General features: G+C 39.9%; 1 protein-coding gene and 1 pseudogene across 7 annotated transcripts in view; one reads left to right on the forward strand and one right to left on the reverse strand.

Annotated features, from left to right (window-relative positions):
• CEP112 (centrosomal protein 112) overlaps window positions 1–20953 on the forward strand; it is a 427630-nt gene that overhangs the window by 294273 nt on the left and 112404 nt on the right. The window lies entirely within an intron of this gene.
• On the reverse strand, window positions 20006–20140 carry LOC122486274 (annotated as a pseudogene).

Genomic DNA, 20953 nt, shown 5'->3' on the forward strand with positions numbered 1-20953 from the left:
ACAATATGTTTGATGACCGTGCTGAGAAGGGAAACGTAGGGAGATATGAGAATACACCAGAGCCAACAACTTGGTTTCTGGTCTCAAAAAGTCTTCCCTGGAGAAATAATGCCCATGCTGCTCCTTTGATAAGAGTGAATGTTAGGGACACCTAAGTGGCTCAGTCGATTGAACATCCAACTTCAGCCCAGGTCATGATCTTGGGGTTCAGGAGTTTGAGCCCCCCATCGGGCTCTGTGCTGGCAGCTCAGAGCCTGGAGCCTGCTTCAGATTCTGTGTCTCCTTTTCTCTGTGTTTTCAATGATTACTTTGTTTACTACCCTCTGTCCCGTCTCATTTCCACCCCCAACAATTTGATCAGGCAATACAAGAATTTTTTTATAGAATCATTCTTGTTGAAAGATGACACTTTCAATGTCATAGGTCAAAGTAACTATCTTCTCTATTTTTGTAAGACTAGCAAATATGAATTCTCTGTCTTGCACTGCTTTGTGCTCAGGTAACTTCTTGGAAATACTCGATGTAAATTAAAACAACTGAGAAGCGTGTTCAGTATGTATTGACCTAATGGAAGGAGATATTATATTACACCTACCACGTGTCAGGTACTTGGACATACATTATCAGCCTTAATTCCCACGTTACTTTGCGTTAATTCATTCGAAGGCCTATTCCCTTAGTATAGTTTGAGATACTGAAGCTTGGAGGAATTAACCCCCCGCTCAGGGTTACACGGCCACAAGTTGCAGAACCGAGATTCCAATTCCAGTTCTGAATTCTCTGAACCTGTGCAAGGAATTGTTTGCTTTCCACGTCATGACCCAGCTAATCTAGCCATATGCTGGTTCAGATATGGCTCCATGAGCAAAAGATAGAAGCAGCTCTTCATCACAAGATAGTTGGCTTTATGGACCAATTCATGCCTATGGCCACCTCCCTCATTTCCATCCAGACTCTGATTTGGGTTCCTGGCTCCTTATTACCCACGCCTTCTGTCCACAAGCTTCCTAATCTGTCTTTCTTATTTCTACCTTTATTGGTCTCCTTGAATAATTGGTAGCTGACTCATCTTTCAGCTCTTATTTGATCACTTTCGACTTGACCTCCGATCTGTTTTGACTTGCTAGGATTCTTTTAATGTACCTTTTCTAGAAGAATTACTGGTCCATTTTCCTAGACAAACACCAGACCTTTGTCTGGTGTTTCTGTGTGGGACGACCAGAAGGGTACTCCTCCTGCCTCGTGCTGTGAGTCGTTTGGGTTCTGTGGTGTCAGAGGAAATGTTTGCCTATGCATTGTCTGACTCTTCAATATTCATCTTCTGATTTTTGCTTTGTGTTTGAATTTGTACTCGATTAGATGTGTACTTTCATAAGACGATTGTTTTGTTCAAAACTACTTGCAAAAAGCAGTGTGTGTGTTTGCTTTCAATCTTAAAAATGTTGAAAACAAGTTTTATCCCATATAAACTCTAAAGTTTCACACATTTATTTTTTTAAAGTGTTCTTTTTTAAAAATTTGCATTGACATCTGTAGAAAATTCTGTTCACGTAAGTAACAGTGCTTAAAAGTCGCTTTGACTTTTGAAAGGTGCCAGATTGCCTTATCATTGTCTTTGAGAGATTAGGATGTTTGTTTGGAAGGTTGCCTTTTTTTTTTTTTTTCTAAATAAAACTGAAGTTTTGTTGTTTCATTGTAATATTTCATTTTAATCTGATTGGTTTCTTGTGGAGATAATATATAACAGGAACCCAAAATAGTTCAATAAAAAACCTTCAATTATAAATAGGCTGGCTTTTGTTGGATGGCTTTCGGTGTCCTTGTCAGCTGGGTGAGACTGCTGCTTTTGATAGATGTGGAAGAATTTTCTCTGGGCTCTTAGGGTCTGTGTTGGAATATAAAGCAGTTCTATTCTTTTCTTAACTGTGAATCATCTACAAGGGGGAAAAGCCAATTCTTCATGTAAATATCCTGGAAAGCAAGAATATAAAGTCAATGGAGAATAAGATATTTTTCAATAAGAAAAATGGCTTTTCAATGCATACGATTATTATTGGAAAGCAGAAATGAAAAAAAAAAGTGTAATGATAGGGGGGAAACGCCAAGAATGGTTTTACACATATTTTAATAGTAAAATTTAGAATAGTACGCCAAATATGAGGCTTTCTGTTGTTGCAGAAACGTATGGTTCTTCGTCTAGTTTTCAGTTCTAAATACATTGATAAAGTGAAGGAGAGCAAAAGCTTTTAAACTTTCATTTAACTGGGTAACAGTTTCCTTATGAAATTTAGATGTTGTTGTAAACACTATCTCATAGAGCTTGACATTTATGGCTGCAATTTGCATGTAACGAAATTGGTATAGACGGAGCAAAGCATGTTCTAACCCAAACCATTGTCCAGTGGGAGCTTCCAAGCCTTTAGTCTCCCCATTTTCCACTTTCCATCAACTTCCTACGTCTTCATTCTCTAACTCAAGTTTCATAGCCGATCAATGTAATCCTTCCCTCGAACTACCCTCACCTTCCTTGTCACTCTTTTCCTCGACCTTTCTCGCTGACAAATCCTCAGCCCTGGTTGAACCAAATGCTTGTGTGCCCTACTCTTGTGTCTAATCTTGTTTAAGAGTGAAAGACACTTAGGCTAACTGGTCTCACCTAAACTTAAGGCCAGAAAGCTCAAGTGGGGCCTCGGGATGGCAATAGTTAATTCCTTTCCTACTACCTAAGAAATTTTCCTTCCTCTCTTGTCTTCTCCAACCTCAGTCTTTCTCTCCCTCTCACCTCATTGGCCCACTCCATATCCACCTTCCAGTTGCATCTGTGCCCCTGTATTTCACCTTCCCTCCTTTAAAGTGCATGGTACCTTACTTAAGGACGTTTGCCTCTTTCCGAGGCTTTTACATAGGGCACGGCACCCCTCATCTCTGCTGAAGGACTTTCTCCCTTAATTACCCATTAATTTTCTTATGTCAATTTCCTCTCTACTGTATTATTTACAAAATCATAAAAACACACCATAATATTTTTTAAATGTTTATTTTGTCAAGGAGAGTGAGGGGGAGGGGCAGAGAGAAAGAGAGGGAGAGAGAGAATCCCAAGCAGTCTCCATGCTGTCAGCCGAAATCAAAAGTCAGACACTTAACTGACTGAGCCATGCAGGCGCCCCTATATTTTAAAGAATGCTTTGACCAAATTATATGTTGTACTATATTAACAAATTGACCCCAAAATCTCAGTGGTTTAACAAACATATATTGTTAACTTAAACCATAAAGTGCTGCTTTGTAGGTCTAACCTGGTTAAGTATTGATAATCTCATGGGACTAAGGAATACTCTCCTGTAAGTATTGGGCTGTAAGTCCAATATTGTCCGACAGGGAGACTCCACCATCTTGAACAGCACCAGTCACCCGTGGTTGGAGAAAAGAGGACTTGAAGAACTCCTCCCTGGTTCTTTGTGCTTTGGCCCAGAAGTGACACGTATTCTACTCCCAGCTCCTCGGCCAAAATTAGACAGAGGGCCCACGGACATGTGGGGGGCTGGGAAATGTAGTTGAGGGATACTAAGAGGCAAATGAATATTCAACAAGCAATAAAGGCTCTGTGGAAGGCCAAGTCCCTCTTTAACCACTCTGCCTTTTCTCTGCCTTTCTTTATAATCAAACTCTCCAGAAAGAGTTGTCTCCTTACTTGCTCCATTTCTCGTGTTCTCTTCTGGCGTCCACATCAATGGGGCCCTCAGCTGCTCCAGTACACGAAAACCTTTGTCCAGTCAACGAATGACCTCAACAGTAAATGCAGGGCTCTTTCCTCAGTCTCCATCCCTAGCAATGTCTCAGCAGTTCTGGTACCACCCATCACTCCCTCTTCTGAGACTTCAATCACGTGATCGGTTAGGAGGAACATCATACTTTCCAGGGGTCTCTCCAGACTGGCTCGCTGCTGTTCCCCCACCTCCTTTACTGGCCCCACCTCGTCTCCAGATCTCTTAATGTTTCTCTGCTCAGTCCCTAACTGATCTTGTCCAGTCTCACAGCTTTGTGTGACATCTACATGCTGACCACTTCCAGTTTGTGTCTCTTGTCCTAGTCTCTCACCCCTGAACTCCAAACTCAGATATCCAACCTCTTCATAGACATCCACCCTGAAATTCTGATAGAAATCCCACACCTACCCTTTCTGAAACAGAACTCTTATCCTCCCCAAACCAGTCTTCTCCAAACCAGTAAGTAGGACTCAGTTACTCTTGACTCATTTCATCCTTTTGCACCCACATTCTTCCTATCAGGAAAGTCCTGCCGATTTTATCTTCAAAATATATCCCATATCAGACCACTTGTCATCACCTCTGCCACTATCACCCTCATCCACAAGCACCCGGGCTCTTTGTTTTCACGCTTGCTCCAACCGTCTGTTCTGCACACAACAGTCAGTGTGTATTCCCCTGCTCAAAACCCTCCAGTGGCTTCTCATCACTGTTAGAGCAAAATGGAAACTCCTTAGCTTTGCCCTCCAGGTGCTGTGAGATCCAGCCCCTGCCTAACTTTCAACATATCTCCTGCTCCTCTCCCCCTCAGTTAGGCAGATCTGGAATGCAGCCTGTTATTTACAAATATGCCAGGCTTGTTCCTGTATCAGGCCTTTACACTTACTTTTTCCATTACTCCTTCAGATCTCGTATCTCCCAATGCCCGGGTGGTCCCTGCCTAAGTGTTAAACTCCCCCCCCCCCCACTTTCTGTTATTGTACCCACACTTCTCACTCATGATTTATTATTATTTGTTTACTTGGTCATTATTCAGTGTTGTTTCTTCTGGGTCTAGAACAGTGCTTGACACATGGTAGACGTCCAGTAAAAATTTAGTGGATAGATAGATGGAGGGATGGTTCGTTATAGTTTTCTCGATTATAGTGCCCCAAATAGACTGAAAAGATCTCATAAAGAATAATTCTTGGTGGGGTGCCTGGGTGGCTCAGTCGGTTCAGCGTCTGACTCTTGATTTTGGTACAGGTAATGAGTTCGAGCCCCGCATCAGACTCTACGCTGACGGTGTGGAGCCTGCTTAGGATTCTCTCTCTCCCTCTCTCTGTCCCTCCCCCTCTTGTACTTGTGCAAGTATGCTCTTTCACTCTCTCTCTCTAAATAAACATTTAAAAAATAGTTTAAAAAAAGAATAATTCTTCGGGCTTGATTTCACAAACCAGTAAAATTGACACAAATGCTGCCTAGCTCTCTAAAAACAGAATAGATCACAACATTTGTGCTGCTATTGTATCAAATGTGATTTGCATATATCCATAATGAAACTTAAAATTATGAAAACACAGAACTGGTAAACATTTGAAACAGGATAACCAAAGGATAAAGGGAATGAGACAACTTCCGTGTGAAGATTTTCTAAAATTCTCATTTTAGGCAGAAGATGGAGAGGTATTTTGAATCAGATTCTCTGATCTTCTGGTACCACAGTTGGGTTAATTCGGATTATTTTTTTCAACGAAGCACTGTTTGGAAAAATTTGAAAGAGATAGTTTCAAGACAAATAAAAGGAAGTACAGGAATGCCTCATTCACCAGATACTGCCCAGGAATAAAATGTTCCCGGTATCGGTTTCTAAATAACTAAAATGTAATCCCTATGCATGTGCCCACACTGACATTTTGAAGACGATTTCTCTAATGTACCCCTCCCCGACTCTTTTAAACAAAAAATGCTGATGACGTCGGACATCAGCAACCCTCCTGACCATTCATTCGTCTCTGTGGACAACGTGATGCCACACAGACGATGACTTAAAACCAGCATATTCCGTCGTCATTCTGGCTCTCTCCTTTTATGGTTCTAAATCCGCTTCCTCAGGTGTCTCTTTATGCTGATGGCAGCCGCTTTCAATCTGTTGGCTGATTTTCTTTTTTTTTTTTTTTTAATTTTTTTTTCAACGTTTATTTATTTTTGGGACAGAGAGAGACAGCATGAACGGGGGAGGGGCAGAGAGAGAGGCAGACACAGAATCGGAAACAGGCTCCAGGCTCTGAGCCATCAGCCCAGAGCCTGACGCGGGGCTCGAACTCACAGACCGCGAGATCATGACCTGGCTGAAGTCGGACGCTTAACCGACAGCGCCACCCAGGAGCCCCTGTTGGCTGATTTTCTACACCCAAAATACATGAAAATGATGGTGTTGAGGAGGACCTTTATGACTCTTCCTGCCTCTATAAAGATTACTTGTATAGGATCTCTCCTGGTTAGATGGACTGTGGACTTGACCTAGGAGAGTGGTATTTAATGTTATTCCGTTAAAAGCATATTGAAGATATAATTCAAATGTAGGATGACCATAGGTCCTAGTTTCAATTCCTGTTTCCTCAGTGTAATTCTTAACACCTTGTTCATTCTCAAAAATCATCCAATCTTGACAATAAATTATATTCACCCTTGTACATAAGGCATTTTTTTAATGTTTATTTATCTTTGAGAGTGATGGACAGACAGAGCACGAGCAGGGGAGGGGCAGAGAGAGAGGGAGACACAGAATCTGAAGCAGGCTCCAGGCTCTGAGCTGTCAGCACAGAGCCCAACGCAGGGCTCGAACTCACAAAAGGTGAGATCATAACCTGAGCAGAAGTTGGATGCTTAACCAACTGAGCCACCCAGGTGCCCCAGTAAGGCATTTTAAATAATTCACAAAGTACTATTAATTTTTTCATTCAGCCCAGAATGTAGCTGCCTGAAATTGGGAATTAAAACTCAGATATGGAATTTTTTTTAAGTGATGGCATCAGAAATAGACTTTAATGAAAAATTATGCTCAGTGTACTAAGCAAAAAGAAATGTGAACTGAGGAAATTTTTCCTGATAACTGTAAACTGTACATCTCATGTGGGAGGAATTTTGACAGTTTATATCGTACTCCCAACACATCTGTTGAGTGAGTAATTAGATTTATTTACCTACATTTGAAGAGTAAAAATATCTAAAGTTTGTTTTCTAAAAAAAAGCTTTATAGATTTAATATATAAAACAATGCCACGAGCACAGATTGTGCATCTAATTTTAACAATACAGAGAGAAGTTTTTTTATATTTTTGAATCAAAATACAAGGCTTTTCTTGTGTTTACTTAAATTAACACTGAGTTTGGCTTAGGTAAACCAGGCAAAACACATTTTTAAAAATTACAGGTAATTAATCACAACTCTCTTAGAACATGCTGAGAGGTTATTGAGAGGTGGCATATTCTTTTGGATGAGGCTTTGTTTATTGTTTAACTTCTTTTATCTGTGCTAAGAAAGCATCTGTTCTAAAAAAATATAATCTCAAGATTAACAGCTATTAACTTGAGGTTAAACATGTGTTAAAAACAGAATCATTTCTGTCATTGTGGATTTGTCTCCATCTAGGATATATTAAATAATTCATGAAGATAAACCACTTTTAAATTTATTATCACTAAATGTGTGAAAATTCAGAATTAGAAGAAGTATTCAATGATTCACAAAATGACTCTTGATTAGAAACCTACTAAAACACATGAAGACATTTAATTTAGCAAAAAATTGCCTATGAACATTCAATGCATGAAACATGATACATTTAGATATTATAATGCTGTCAACTTGTAATATGAATGATCCACAATCTTTCTTTATGATGCAGAGATTGTGTGTATGAAATCATTTATTTGGAGGAGTGGAGAATAGTTTTTCAGGTTAAATAATGGAGTCCAATGTATTTAGAGAAAAATAATGCAGTCTCTAAGTATCTGGGGGAAAAGTCTTCCTTGCTAGATGGCAGTTAATTTTGCATCTACATAGATTACATTTTGAAAAATTTTGACACAAGTACGAGATATTTTTCTTTAAATCACATATTTACCTTTTTTTTTTTTCCATTGAAAAATGACGCATGGTAGAGAAAGCAAAGAGGGATATCCACACACCAAGATACCTCTGTCACCTTCATTCCTTCATTTATTATCACTGAACTTTCTGTCATTCAGAAATGCAGGAGCTATGTCACTGGGTGGTTCTGGCTTGGGATTTCTCTGGGGCCGAGGCCACCTGAGGCCTTCTTCGCTCACATTTCTGGGTTTCGTACAAGAAAGGTTCAAACAGCTGGGGCTCCTCTGGCATCTCTCTTTATGTGATCTCTCCCTGTGGCAGCTTCAGGGTAGTGAGATTTCTCACATGTTGGCTTAAGACTCCCAGGAACCACGTCCTGAGACAGAGAACCAGGTGAAATCCCTATCACCCTTTTGACCTACTCTCAGAAATCAAGTAGTGTCATTTCAGCTACATTCTTTCAGTCAAGACGGCTACGAAGTTTTGCCCAGTTGCAAGAAGAGAGATAATTGGGGTGCCTGGGTGGCACAGTCAGTTAAGCGTCTGACTCTTGGTCTTGGCTCAGGTCATGATCTCATGGTTCACGGGTTCCAGCCCTGCATTGGGCTCTGTGCTGATGTTGCAGAGCCTGCTCTAGATTCTGTCTCTCCTCCACTCTGACCCTCCCCCACTTGTGCTCTTTCTCTCTCTCTCTCAAATAAACTTCAAAACATTTTTTTAAAAAAAGAAGAAGAGAGATCATTGACCTCATTCATCTCCTGATGGAGGAATGTGAACACTATATTATGAACAGAACATGTGAGAAAGGGTATATATTGGTGTGTGGGCAATCTGCTGCACTGATAAAATGTATGACTGACTATAATGTGCTAGGCAATAGGATGAGTTTTGGGAATAAGAAGATGAATAGTATACAATTCCTGCTTGTGTGATGCTGTAGTCTAGTAAGGGGATTATCCATGTAAGTAAATTTTATACAAGGGGATAGGTGTAATAAGAGAATGATTAGCTTTGTGGTAGGTGGGATGTTGGCAGATTTGATGGCAGAGGTGTTTGATGATTTTAAGATAAAAATATTTTAAGATAAAAGAAAGTGAGTAACCTAGAATGTTTCCCAGTTTCCTGGTTTGGGTAATCAAGTGGATGAAGTTTTTAAGACATGTTGGCTGGAGACACCTGTAAAATATCCACATAGAAATGGCCATTGGTCATCAATAAGGCTTGCAGGGAAAATTTGTGTGTTAAAGATGTAGATTTGAGAGATACTGACTTTGGGGTAGAATCTGAAGACCTACACATGGATAATATTTCCTAAGGAGAAAACAGTAAATGATGTAACCCTGTGGAAAATAACACTGAAGGAGTGTCCTCGGGAGGATGTCAGGATAAATGTCAGAGTCAGGATCTCCAAAAGTTCTTTCCTCTGTGAAACCAAAGAGAAAACAGGCAAAAATGATTATAATCAACCTTCCAGAACTATGGAAATTAATCATAGGCTTAGAGCAATCTAGGGAGCATTCATTAAAAATGAAAACAAAACCCAGCTGAACCCAGTAAGAAGCGCAAGCTTTGTGACTGGTTAACTTATTCTATTCCTATCCTACCTTTCTTCCCACTTTCTGTAGTAGCATTGAAAACCAACAGCCACAATCATGGAGAAAATTAGTAGCCTGGAAACCACTGGAGAAGGCAAAACAGGGCAGCTCCTTCAAAGCCCATTTCCTGAGAACTATTATTATTTGTCCTGTCTAATGGATCCCAGGGAGACCTCATTCACAAGGGTGTCTTTATCTGTCCTGACTTGGAGCTCACCCAGTTTGAAAAACCCTTTTCCCTGGGAGTACTTTTCAAACACAATTAGAGATAATTGTTTAAGATCGTGGCTGCCTGAGGTGGTACATAACAGCTGTGGCAAACAATAGGCTAACCCAAAGCTTAAAATATAAAACTAGGAAACGAGCTGTGCATAGGGGCTTTGGTAATCTCCAGCATATTACTTGGAATCTAGAATGCCATCTGTGTACATTTGTATGGCTATGTGCACACCCGGGGCTCTGTGCATGCTCAGAAAGGATCTGAGAAGGTTCCAAACTCTCACCTCTGGCTGACCTTGAGGCGCTTCACAAATAGGAAGAGAAGGCTAAGGCAGAGTTGTAATCTTCCATCCTAGCATTGAAGGTGCTCACCAGCATGCACACAGAGGTCCTTGGCAAAAACTGGAAGACTTACTGTTTCCAAACATTTAAGGAACCTCTGCTCAATCGTTAGTAAACCAATAATTCAGCAGAGACTTCAGTGACCATTTATGACAGAATACATAGTTTGCAGCATTCGTTCAGAAAAGTCACTAACAATAACAACAACAATAAAACTCCAGCAACAACAAAAAACTCTGAGGAAGGGAGAGAATCTGATTTCCATAATTGCCACCTCATAATATCCAAAATGGCCAGTTTTTAACAAAAGAATGATGAGGCATGCGGAGAAAGAAAGTATAGCCTCTGGGCAGGGGAAAACAAAATCAATAAAGACTGTCCCTGAAGAAGCCCGGATGTTGGACTTAGTAGATAAAGACTTTATATCAGCTATTTGAGATATGTTCAAAGAAATAAGGAAATGATGTATAAAGAACTAATGGAAAGATCAACAGCTGATTTCTCATCAGAAACCATGAAGGTCAGAAGGCAGTGGAATGAAATATTCAAAGTCCCAAAGGAAGAAGACTATCAAGCAAGAATTCTACATTGGGTAAAGTCATTTTTCAGAATGAAAGGATAAGTGAAAAGATACACAGATAAACAAAACCTGTGAGAATTTGTCAGTAGTAACCCTGCTAGATCTAAACGTAAGAGCTAAAGTTATGAAGCCCCTAAAAGAAAACACACCATCCATCTTTGTGACCTTGGGTTAGGCAACAGATCCCTAGATATGACAACAAAAGCAGAAGCCACAAAAGAGAAAATAGATAAATTGGACTTCATCAAAAGTAAAGAAAAAAAAAACTGTGCTTCTAAGAACATAACCACCAAAGACTGAAAAGACAGTCCACGGAATGGGATACAATATTTGCAAATCCTCTATCTGACAAGCGTGGAAAGAACTTTTATAACCCAACAATAGAAAGATAGATAATCCAATTTTAAAATGAGCAAATCGTTTGAATAGATACTTCCCCCAGGAAAGTCTGTAAATGGCCAATAAGCACATCGAAAAGATGCTCAGCATTTTTTGCCTTTTCAGAAATGCAAATCAAACCCATAGTGAGATAGTACTTCACACCCACTAACATGGCTATAGTCAAAAAGACCAAATGCTAAGAGGTGTCAAAGAGATGAACAAATTAAAACCCTCATGTTTTGCTGGTGGGAATGTAAAATGGCAGCCACTTTGGAAAACCATTGGCAGTTCCCCAAAAAGTTAAACATAAAATTGCCAGAGGACCCAGCAATTCCACTTTTAGGTATCTCTCCAAAGAATTGAGAACATATGTCCATGCAAAAATTTGTACATAAATGTTCATAGCATTATTCCTAATTGTCAAAAAGTGGAAATAACCCAAATGCCCACTGGTGATAAATAAACAAAATGTTGTATATCTGTACAATGGAATATTATTCAGCCATGAAAAAGAACAAAGTACTGATACATGCTACAATACGGATAAACCTTGAAAATCTTATGCAAGTGAAAGAAGCCAGACTCAAAAGGCTACACATTGCATGAGTCCATTTATACGAAGTGTTCAGAATAGACAAATCCATAGAGACAGAAAGTGGGCGAGGTTTCCAGGGGCTGAGAGGGTGGAGGAAATGGAGAATGACAGCTAATGGTATAAGGTTACCTCTTGGCTGGTAAAATATTCTGGAATTAGATGGTTGCACAACTTTGTGAATATATTAAAAACTGCTGAATCATACACTTCCAGAAAGGTGAGTAAGGTAATAAATGAATTATGTATCAATTTTAAAAAGAGAGAGTGGGTTATGTAAAAAAAAGGCAATCAATAATACTGAGAAAGGAATGTATCAAGAGGTGGGAGAACTCATGATTGATTGATTTCACACCCACCCAAGGGTTAGTTTTCATGCTCAGTTTCTGCAGAATTATTTATAATCCACCCATAGTTAAATCTCTTAATACATCTTTCATTTTTTCCAGTTGCTCTCTGAAAAATATGCCAAAAGTAAGCATATTTAGCCAAAGGGTTACTATAGGAAAATCCATTTGTGAATGGGTCCATATTTGGGCGAAAGACAGTATTTGGGTAGAAATGCGCAGAATTCAAAATGCCATTATTTCCTTCTGTTTAATTTTGTGATTTTTGCTAATGCAGCTTTCTCCTTCAGAAAGAGGCACAAGGCTAGGATAGCCCTTTTTCATCTCCTTTGTTTCTCCAATTATCGTCATCTCATTAAGACTTTGAACCAAAGCCCTCACCCATTGGCAGCAGCTCTTTGACTATAGCCACAGTTATCTGCTCAGTTTTTTCTGGTTCGTTCTCCATGGTCCCAGGCAAGCCACCTCCTCAACGATACCTTTACGATTTCACTCCCTGCTAACAAACCTTTAATGCATCCCACCGCATCCAGAATGAAATCCAAACTCCTTGGCCTGAGATTCCTTGATTTGGCCAAAACCCTGAATTTTTGGCTCCGAAGTCATAATTGAATGGGAGACAAACAAGAGAGTAGATAACACCAATAATGAGTATGTATGTCTGGGTGAAGTGGAGGGGGTTAGCATATTGGGAAATTATATTGGCGGTATTAGGAGCTTTCTGTCTAAAGCTGTCAAGGACACAGCACTTCTTATTGGTAGAAACTTCTAAACATCTTCTGTTGGCAGCCACAGGGGTTCTTTCAAATGGAAGGAACAAATGAAAACAAACCATTTTTAGGAAATTGTGTGTAGAAAACACTTCTCTTTCTTTCACCTCAAAATAAAAGGGAAGTAACACTGGAGAATTAAATACTACACTCTTAAATTTAAACTTTGAAAAGGAAGGGGCACCTGCGTGGCTCAGTCAGTTAAGCATACGACTTCAGCTCAGGTCATGATCTAGCAGTCCGTGAGTTCGAGCCCCGCTTCGGGCTCTATGCTGACAGCTCGGAGCCTGGAGCCTGTTTGGGATTCTGTGTCTCCCTCTCTCTCTGACCCTCCCCCGTTCATGCTCTGTCTCTCTCTGTCTCAAAAATAAATAAACATTAAAAAAAATTTTACCTTGGAAAAGCAAGTGGAGGGGAACAACTTCTGAGTCTATTTTGTGTGAAAAGATTTGTATTATACCTTTAACCGGTCAAGGAAATTTAAAATTTTAGTTTCTGCCTGTTTGTAGTAAATTATTTAGTTCACACCTTTTTTGTTTTTTAAACCTCTGAAATGTTGTGGCCAGTTAAGAAAAAATTAAAGGCCCACTAAAGCACTACAGAACAGAGTCTGGTTCATAATATATTTGTTCAGTTTTATTTGGTCTTTATTTTTAGGTGAATTGCAAACGATGTAAATTCATGTAGTTCATTAGAAAAGCACTTGAAGGATTTTAATAGCCTTAGATTCTGTATCAGTGAACTCTAACATTTCCAAACAAGAGACGGTACACAGTCTTAGAATTTTTCTGAGTTCTGTTCTGAGATTATAGTACTAAAGATGAGCATTATTGACAAATGACCAGTACCAAGCATGTCAAGAGCAAGGTTATGTGCAAATATAATTGAAATGTTATAATGGATAGAACATAGCATCAAATGACCTTCAAAACCTAGGTCTGCTATAGATTTGGTCCGTGTGAGTCCAGTAACCTACACAGGAGCACTTGCCACATTGAGTTTTTGGACATGCAAAGCGGGGAATCAGATTGTGATCGGTGGTGGGTTTTGACTAGTTCGTTGCACCTCCTGGATGGTTTTACAAGGACCGCTGGAGTACTCTTGAAAGTTAGCCAACCCGCCAGCCTTTCCAAACAATACACGAACCTAAGGAAGAATGTTTCATCCAAGTGTCTATAAGAAGACATTAACTTTCAAATTTTTTAATTGAAGTTGTGAATATATAATCTACCTGGAATATATAATCTATCCTGGAGAGGTGATAGGAAGGTGACTCCCCATTGATTGGGTCATAGGTTGACAGATATCTAAAGATCCAAGAGATGGGCATCTGGGGGCATTTTGTTGAGAACCACAGTGCTGGAAACCCAGTGAGAGTCCAGAAGGAACTTGGAGCTCTCCCAACCCAGCTAGACCCCACTGCTGAGGCCCCATATTCACACACCATCCAGTCACCTCTATGGGAGCTAGACGAGTGAGCTGTAAGCATCTTCCACTTCTCCCATTTTGGCCAGGAGCATAAGAGACTCTCACACCCATCACCACCACTCCCAACAAGAACCACCATGACCCTCTAAAAAGCAATGTCAAAAATCTTGGAAATTTTAGTTGAAAGAGACCTAAGGGCTGTCTGGTCTGACATTTCCATCTCCGGATTCCGACTTGTGCTCAGGGAGAAGGAATTTCAGAGAAACTTCAGCCCTAGCAATTTCAAAGGCAGGTCTTAATTCCAATAATTATATATACAGTGCTTAATTAGCTCATCTATGCTTTTTCTATACCATAACCAAATATAAATCTACTTCTTTTAGAATCTCCCACATTCCCACAATTGTGTTTCTTCACTTATTTCCAATTAAATGGAAAATTTTAGTCCTTTTCTTTGTGAAAGGAACATCAGCTATGACTAGTCCTACATTGTTTTAATGAGAACAAAAGCAGAATGGTCCAAAATTACTTGCTTGCAGCTACAAAACACGTTTAGGGAATGAAAATGTCCTTCATTAAATACGTGAGAAAAAAAAAGGAATTGTTTTGAAGTTCTTAGGATCAGCTTGTATCGGCTTCATTGTAAACTGATACTAAAGAGCCCCTATTTTGGTGCCAGGTTTTTTTCTTATGCTGAATTATTAAGTTCTGTCAGCTGCTGGGCTGTCATATAGAGATATAGTAAATCACATTACATTTTGTCATGGATTACACAGAGCAATAAATTTGGGAATAAAGATCAAAGTGGTCCCACAATCACATCTGAGTGTAGGAGGGATGTTTAACTTGTAGAAAACTGATTTAGGTGAAGCTGTTGCAGTCCTTGTGTGAATTTGAAATGAATGTGAATATTTGGTTGAAAATGAATGAGCATCAAATCCCAAAATGACTTTGAATTTTTGTATTTAGTTCAGAGAAGTTAATTCCAACACCTAGCTGCCTGACTCGAATTAGATAAAGACCAGTGGAGGGTGGAGGGCTCCGTGAAAACTACATTTCTGTATTTTAACTGCCTTCGTGACCAAACAGCCTATTCCCCTCTGCTGTTATTTGGGGTGTTGGGGGAGCACGCAATTAGTTAAATACTCTGGTACTAATAGAGCCTGACTCCTTGGAGCTCTTTGCTTTTGTCTGCACTTAAAACCATTAAAAGTAAGCCAGCTTAAGATCACGGAGCAGCCTTGATTATTTAGATCTTGATGGGTATTATCTTTGTTCTATGTTACCATAGCAACTCTTTGGGGGTTATCAAAGTTGATGATATTCATTTATTGAAAACAACCAGCCTCAACTCGTTGGGTTCTCTCCCAGGAAAGTCACAGGAGAAATGAGATAATATAGCAGAAACAGAAATTATGTGCTTTATAAATGACTGTCTTTTATTTAGGAGTGTGCTCCCAGTGATATCCTCAGTTAGCTGGAGCAGTGGCTCCCAAACTTGACTGATTATCGGAAGCAATGAGAAAGTTTTTTAATACAGATTCCTGGGCCACAAGATCCTGGAGATTCTGATTCAGTAGCTTTAGAATCTCAAATAACATTTTTTACCTCTCACTCTGGTGTCATCTCTACTCCCTCCTTCATTGTAGTCCTGTTTGGGGGAAATATTGTTCATTGCTGTAGCCTATTCACAGATATTGAAGCTATGCGAAATTGTTTCTCAAGATTTATGCTGTAATAAATCCGTCTGGCATCTGACACAAACAAATCATCCCCAAAAGGTCATATGAGGATTAAGACCCGTCCAGTCCAAATGGCATCAGGATAGAGTGTAATTGGGATATAGATAGGGTGGCTTGTGGTGCTGATTTTGGTCCAAAAGGAAACAAAAGGCAAGTTGGTGAGTGCGCATGTCAGTTATAGCCCCAAGAGAGTGTTCAACCAAGATGGAAAGTTTAACAGTGATGCTGCAAAGGCCTAGTTGGAAGACACTGAACAGTTTGAAGAATTCAGCATCTGTAAGAGGGTAAGGGATACCCTTCAACAGTAGATCATGGAGACTTTATTTCAGGCCTCAAGCTCTTCTAATGTGCTTTTTCTCACGCCTTCTGATAATGCTGTGATGGATGCCTCCTAACTCCACTGCTCCCAGATTGGAGCCACTATTTTAGAGCATCTCCATGAAAAAAAACAAACCAAGTAGAGCTTTCAGAGAATGACCTGAGCCCATATGTTTGCTGCTACTTCTGGGCAAGGGATCAAAGGAGCCAAAGACACCACTTCATAGCCACCGGGATGGCCACAGTCAAAAAGAGAAAATGACAAATTTTAGCCAGGATGTGGAAAAATTAGAACCCTAATTCTTTGCTGGTGGAAATGAAAAATGGTGCAGCCATTTTGGAAAATAGTTTGGCAGTTCCTTAAAAAGTTTAACATAGAGTTACCATATGACCTAGCATTTCTGCTGCTACCTAGGAGCCTGAGGCCTGCAAATAAAATCTCCATGATCTTCTGTTGAAGGATGAAAATGGAAAATACATTTCCCCTCCAAAATGCTTGTATAAGAATGTTTACAGCAATATTATTTATAATAGCCAAGAAATGGAAGCATCTCAAATGTCGATCAGCTGATGAATGGATAAATAAAATATATTTTTCTATACAATGGAATATTATTTGGCAATGAAAAGTAATGACATCCTGACACGTGTTGCAACATAGATGAACCCTAAAGATGCACTAAGTGAAAGAAACTAGTCACTAAAGGCCACATGTGTATGACTCCATTTATATGACATGTCCAGAATAGGAACATCTGTAGAGGCAGAAAAGAGATTACTGGTGGTCAGTGTGGCTGGGGGGAGGGAAAAAGGGAAGTGATTGCTAATGGGTGTGGGGTTTCTTTTTGAGGTGATGAAAATGTTCTGGAAGTTGATAGTGGTGATAGACATACAGCTCTATGAATATGCTAAAAACCACAGAATCGTACAGGTTAGAAGTGCGAACTTTATGATATGTGAATTATATCTTACTAGATCTGCTATTAAACATGAAGTCTGACAATGCTGAGGAGGGTTGAAAGTGTGGAACAGGGGCACCTGGGGGGCTCAGTCGGTTAAGCGTCTGACTCTTGATTTCGGCTCGGGTCATGATCTCACGGTTCGAGAGTTCCCCCTGCCTGGGATTCTCTCTCTCCTTATCTCTCTGCCCTTCCCCTGCTTGCACTCGCTCTCTCTCAAAAGAAATAAACTTAACAAAAAAAAGAGAAAGTGGAACAGAAAGAACTCTTCTATGTTGTAGTGAGACTATAAAATGTTGGTGGCATTATCCTTTGAAGTTGAACATTTGATTTCTGAACCATCAATTCAGGGATGATTTTGATCCGTTCACACCATTGACTATTCTAAAGCAGTGGCTATGAAGGAAATACAGTTTCAAATGAAGCATCATGAACGAATTCTTCTAAAAATGTGTGAGAGGGGCGCCTCGGTGGCTCAGTCGGTAACGCATCCGACTCTTGATTTCGGCTCAGCATTTGTGATGCTAGATGTTAAGTGGTGTGGTTGTTTATCGTTTCTCATAGTCGTGTAGAATGTTCTTTTGTATCTATCCATTATATAATGTAAACAATTACAACTAAAAATCATTGCAATATCAAAAGCAGCAGAGCACCCCCGTTTCTGGATGCATGTCAGGAAAAAAAATTCCTCCCCCAGTAAAGAATCTGAAACAAGCAGGGGCGCCTAGGTGGCTCAGTTGGTTAAGTGTCTGGCTCTTGGTTTCGGCCTAGGTCATGATCTCTCAGTTCGTGAGTTCAAGCCCCTCGTGGGGCTCTGTGCTGACAGGGTGGAACCTGCTTGGAATTCTGTCTCCTCCTCTCTCTCTGCCTTTCCCTGACTGGTGTATGTTCTCTCTCTCTCTCTCTCTCTCTCTCTCTCTCTCTCTCTCTCAAAATAATTAAATAAACTTTGGAAAAAAAGAATCTAAGACAAGCAGTGAAGGACCCAAAGTCCCAAAGTGAACCCAAAGGACCCAAAGAGAAAGAATGAACAAGAAAGAGTAACAAAAGATTGATTTTGACAGCTGACTTTTTTAATAGCCCGATCCTACAGTTTTGTAAGCTCATCTCCACTAAAGTAACCTCTCTCTTGTTTCCACTTTACCCATCAAAAAATGCAGACATGCCTTAGACCTCAACATTACTCAGCTAGTTCGCCTCCACGATCCCAGTCCATCAGGTCCGCCTTTTGATCACTGTTGCCTTACCTTTTATTTTCCCCCTTCCCTCACGCATGAAGAACCTGGTCTTTATCCTCATTCCAGTGCTTACTCACCACTCTCTGATCCCTTGCCATCTAGAACTTCCACGATGCCTATGTTGCTAAACCTCAGTCCTATTTAATCTTTATTGTCCACTTTATCTGCACATTATAAAATAGTGAGCGGGAAAGTTCAAGAAGTTGCCCGTGGTCACACCACCCGAGTTGGTTTAACTTCAAAGCTTGTGCTCTTTCCCACCATGCTCTACTGCTTACCATTTGGCAACAGTTGTTGGAATCGTCAATCAAAGTAACTTGAGTTGATGAAAAAAGATGGCTGAAGCAGCTTTGAGGGTCTGGGTGATGGGAAATTCACCTACACAGCAACAAAACTAACAAGACCTTCTGTGTGCGGATGGAGTATGGGACAGCATCATACTCTTGCCAAACACTTTGAATATTACTTTTAAATAAATTGGTATGGTAATTCTGTCTCAGTGTAGATGACCCTGGAAAGCTGGATAAGCTCAAAGCTGTTTTTAATTAGGAAGATCTGATGACTACATTTCAAGAATGTCTTCCCAGCACCTATTCCAAACTTCCAAATTATCCAACAGAGACAATAGAGATTTTGTTAAGTATCGAGATTTATATTGAACTGCCTGCAAATCTAACAGGGCAACTTCCTGTAAATACATTGTTTCATAAACTTTCCAATTAATATTCATTACATTCTTTTTTCTTATACAAATGAGCCAAAAAGTAGAAAATTTTCCAAAACAATAAGTAGAATATTAATGAGATTTATGAGTATGACAGATCAGAACGTCTAACTCCCAAATTCAAAGCTTATTTGAAATAATTTGTTGCCGGACCAACAATTCAATTAACATCATTTGGTCATTGGACAATTGTCACCATTCTTCAATGTCTAAAGTCAGATATTTGAGATAGATCTTCCATCGGCTTCCTAAAAGTACTACACCAACGGATGATGACACTCATATGTAAATATATTAAGTATATTTAAAGTGTATATTATATATTTTTAAATTTCTTCTTTTTCTTTAACATTTGTCAAATCATGCAACATTAGATTTTGGTGTCGTGCCTAACATTAACAAAGACATAAAAATATTAGAGAAGGTAGAGATTCTTAAAAAAATTAATTGGCCCCATTTACATTTGGTCTTTGATGATAAATTCTTTTTTGCACATCAGAGAATAGTTGCTTCTTCCCTAGAGCAAAGTAAAGTTTTTTTTTTCCTCCCTCATTCTCTTAAAGTTTGTGTTTCTGCCCAAGTAATAAATGAGTTTCAGTTTCTGTGGCCTCTGCTTCAGAGCGTTCCTCTGAGGGTGAGCTTTTGAAATATGATTAGATCTTAATTCTTTAACTATTTCCATAAGCTTGTTTCACAGTTTGCTTTCTTATTCAGCGAGTGGGGTGGAAATTCATGTAAATCTTATGTGATCATTTATGGGTGTTAGCCGCATAAATACCTATGTTGCAATGGCAAGAAAATTAGTCCTCCTGAATTACAGTGAGGGCAGAAAATCAACTGTCCCAGCTTCTTCTATAGGTTAACTGTCATTAAATGCACATTATTTAATGGAGACAAGAGACTGTATTCACTACTAGTTGGACATATTCAGGAGTAGGGCCAAATTCGGGAATATGGGCACTTTTTCTAAGAATGGATCCACCAATATTTACTGGGTACTCAAGAAATAGTGATATCGATAATGATACTACACTTGATCTTAGCCAAAAGGCCAAGAAGCGATGTGATATCGATAATGATACCGCGGCCCTTTTCTAAGACCGTCCGGCTTCTTTCTTCCCTTGTAGGGGATGTGGCTTCTCCCTGGAATTCTTACAAAATAATTAGGCAGTGACAAAAACAAAACACTTGGGTTTCTAATTCCTCGATTCTGGTTCTGGGTAAAGCAACTATATAAAATGACTTAACCAATTCTTTAGAAATTAACTAAAGCTGAAGAGTCGCTAAATATGGACTGACATCTGCAGGTCAAATGTTAACTCAAGCCTAGAAGGAGGGAGTCTAGGCCTTCAGTACACTCACCGCATCAAGTATGGGGCACAGAATCAGCCTGTCGTCTGCCTCTCGATTGCTACCATTCCTCTCATGGACATCTCCTTCATGGAGAGGAGGAGGCAGGATGGCAGATGGGATCTGAACCAAATACCACCAAAGTCTCACCCCAATTCTTACTGGCGAGTTAAGAAATGGCACGAATCTCAGGCCGTCAACTCAAATGAGCTTTTTGTACTATACTCTCAGTTTCTGTTTTGAGTCACCATTTGGCTGCACGGCCAAAACTTGATACTAGTCCTCGGTCACCCCGGACGTCAGTCGCTTCCCCAGGATACCATGTGAGAACCAAGGGCTCTCTCATGCCATGGTGTGGTGGATGAGGCACGGAGCCCTCTGATCGTGCATATCACCCATCCACAGAGGCATCCAACGAGACATCTGTTGCCCCCACGGACCTTTGGTGGCCGGTTGATACCGGTTACTTCTCTGTAACCCCTCCTTCCTCTTTGAAAGCCCCTTCAAGCCCTGCATTCTCTTTGCT

The sequence above is a fragment of the Prionailurus bengalensis genome, chromosome E1 (assembly GCF_016509475.1).
Source record: "Prionailurus bengalensis isolate Pbe53 chromosome E1, Fcat_Pben_1.1_paternal_pri, whole genome shotgun sequence".
NCBI classification, from domain to species: Eukaryota; Metazoa; Chordata; class Mammalia; order Carnivora; family Felidae; genus Prionailurus; species Prionailurus bengalensis.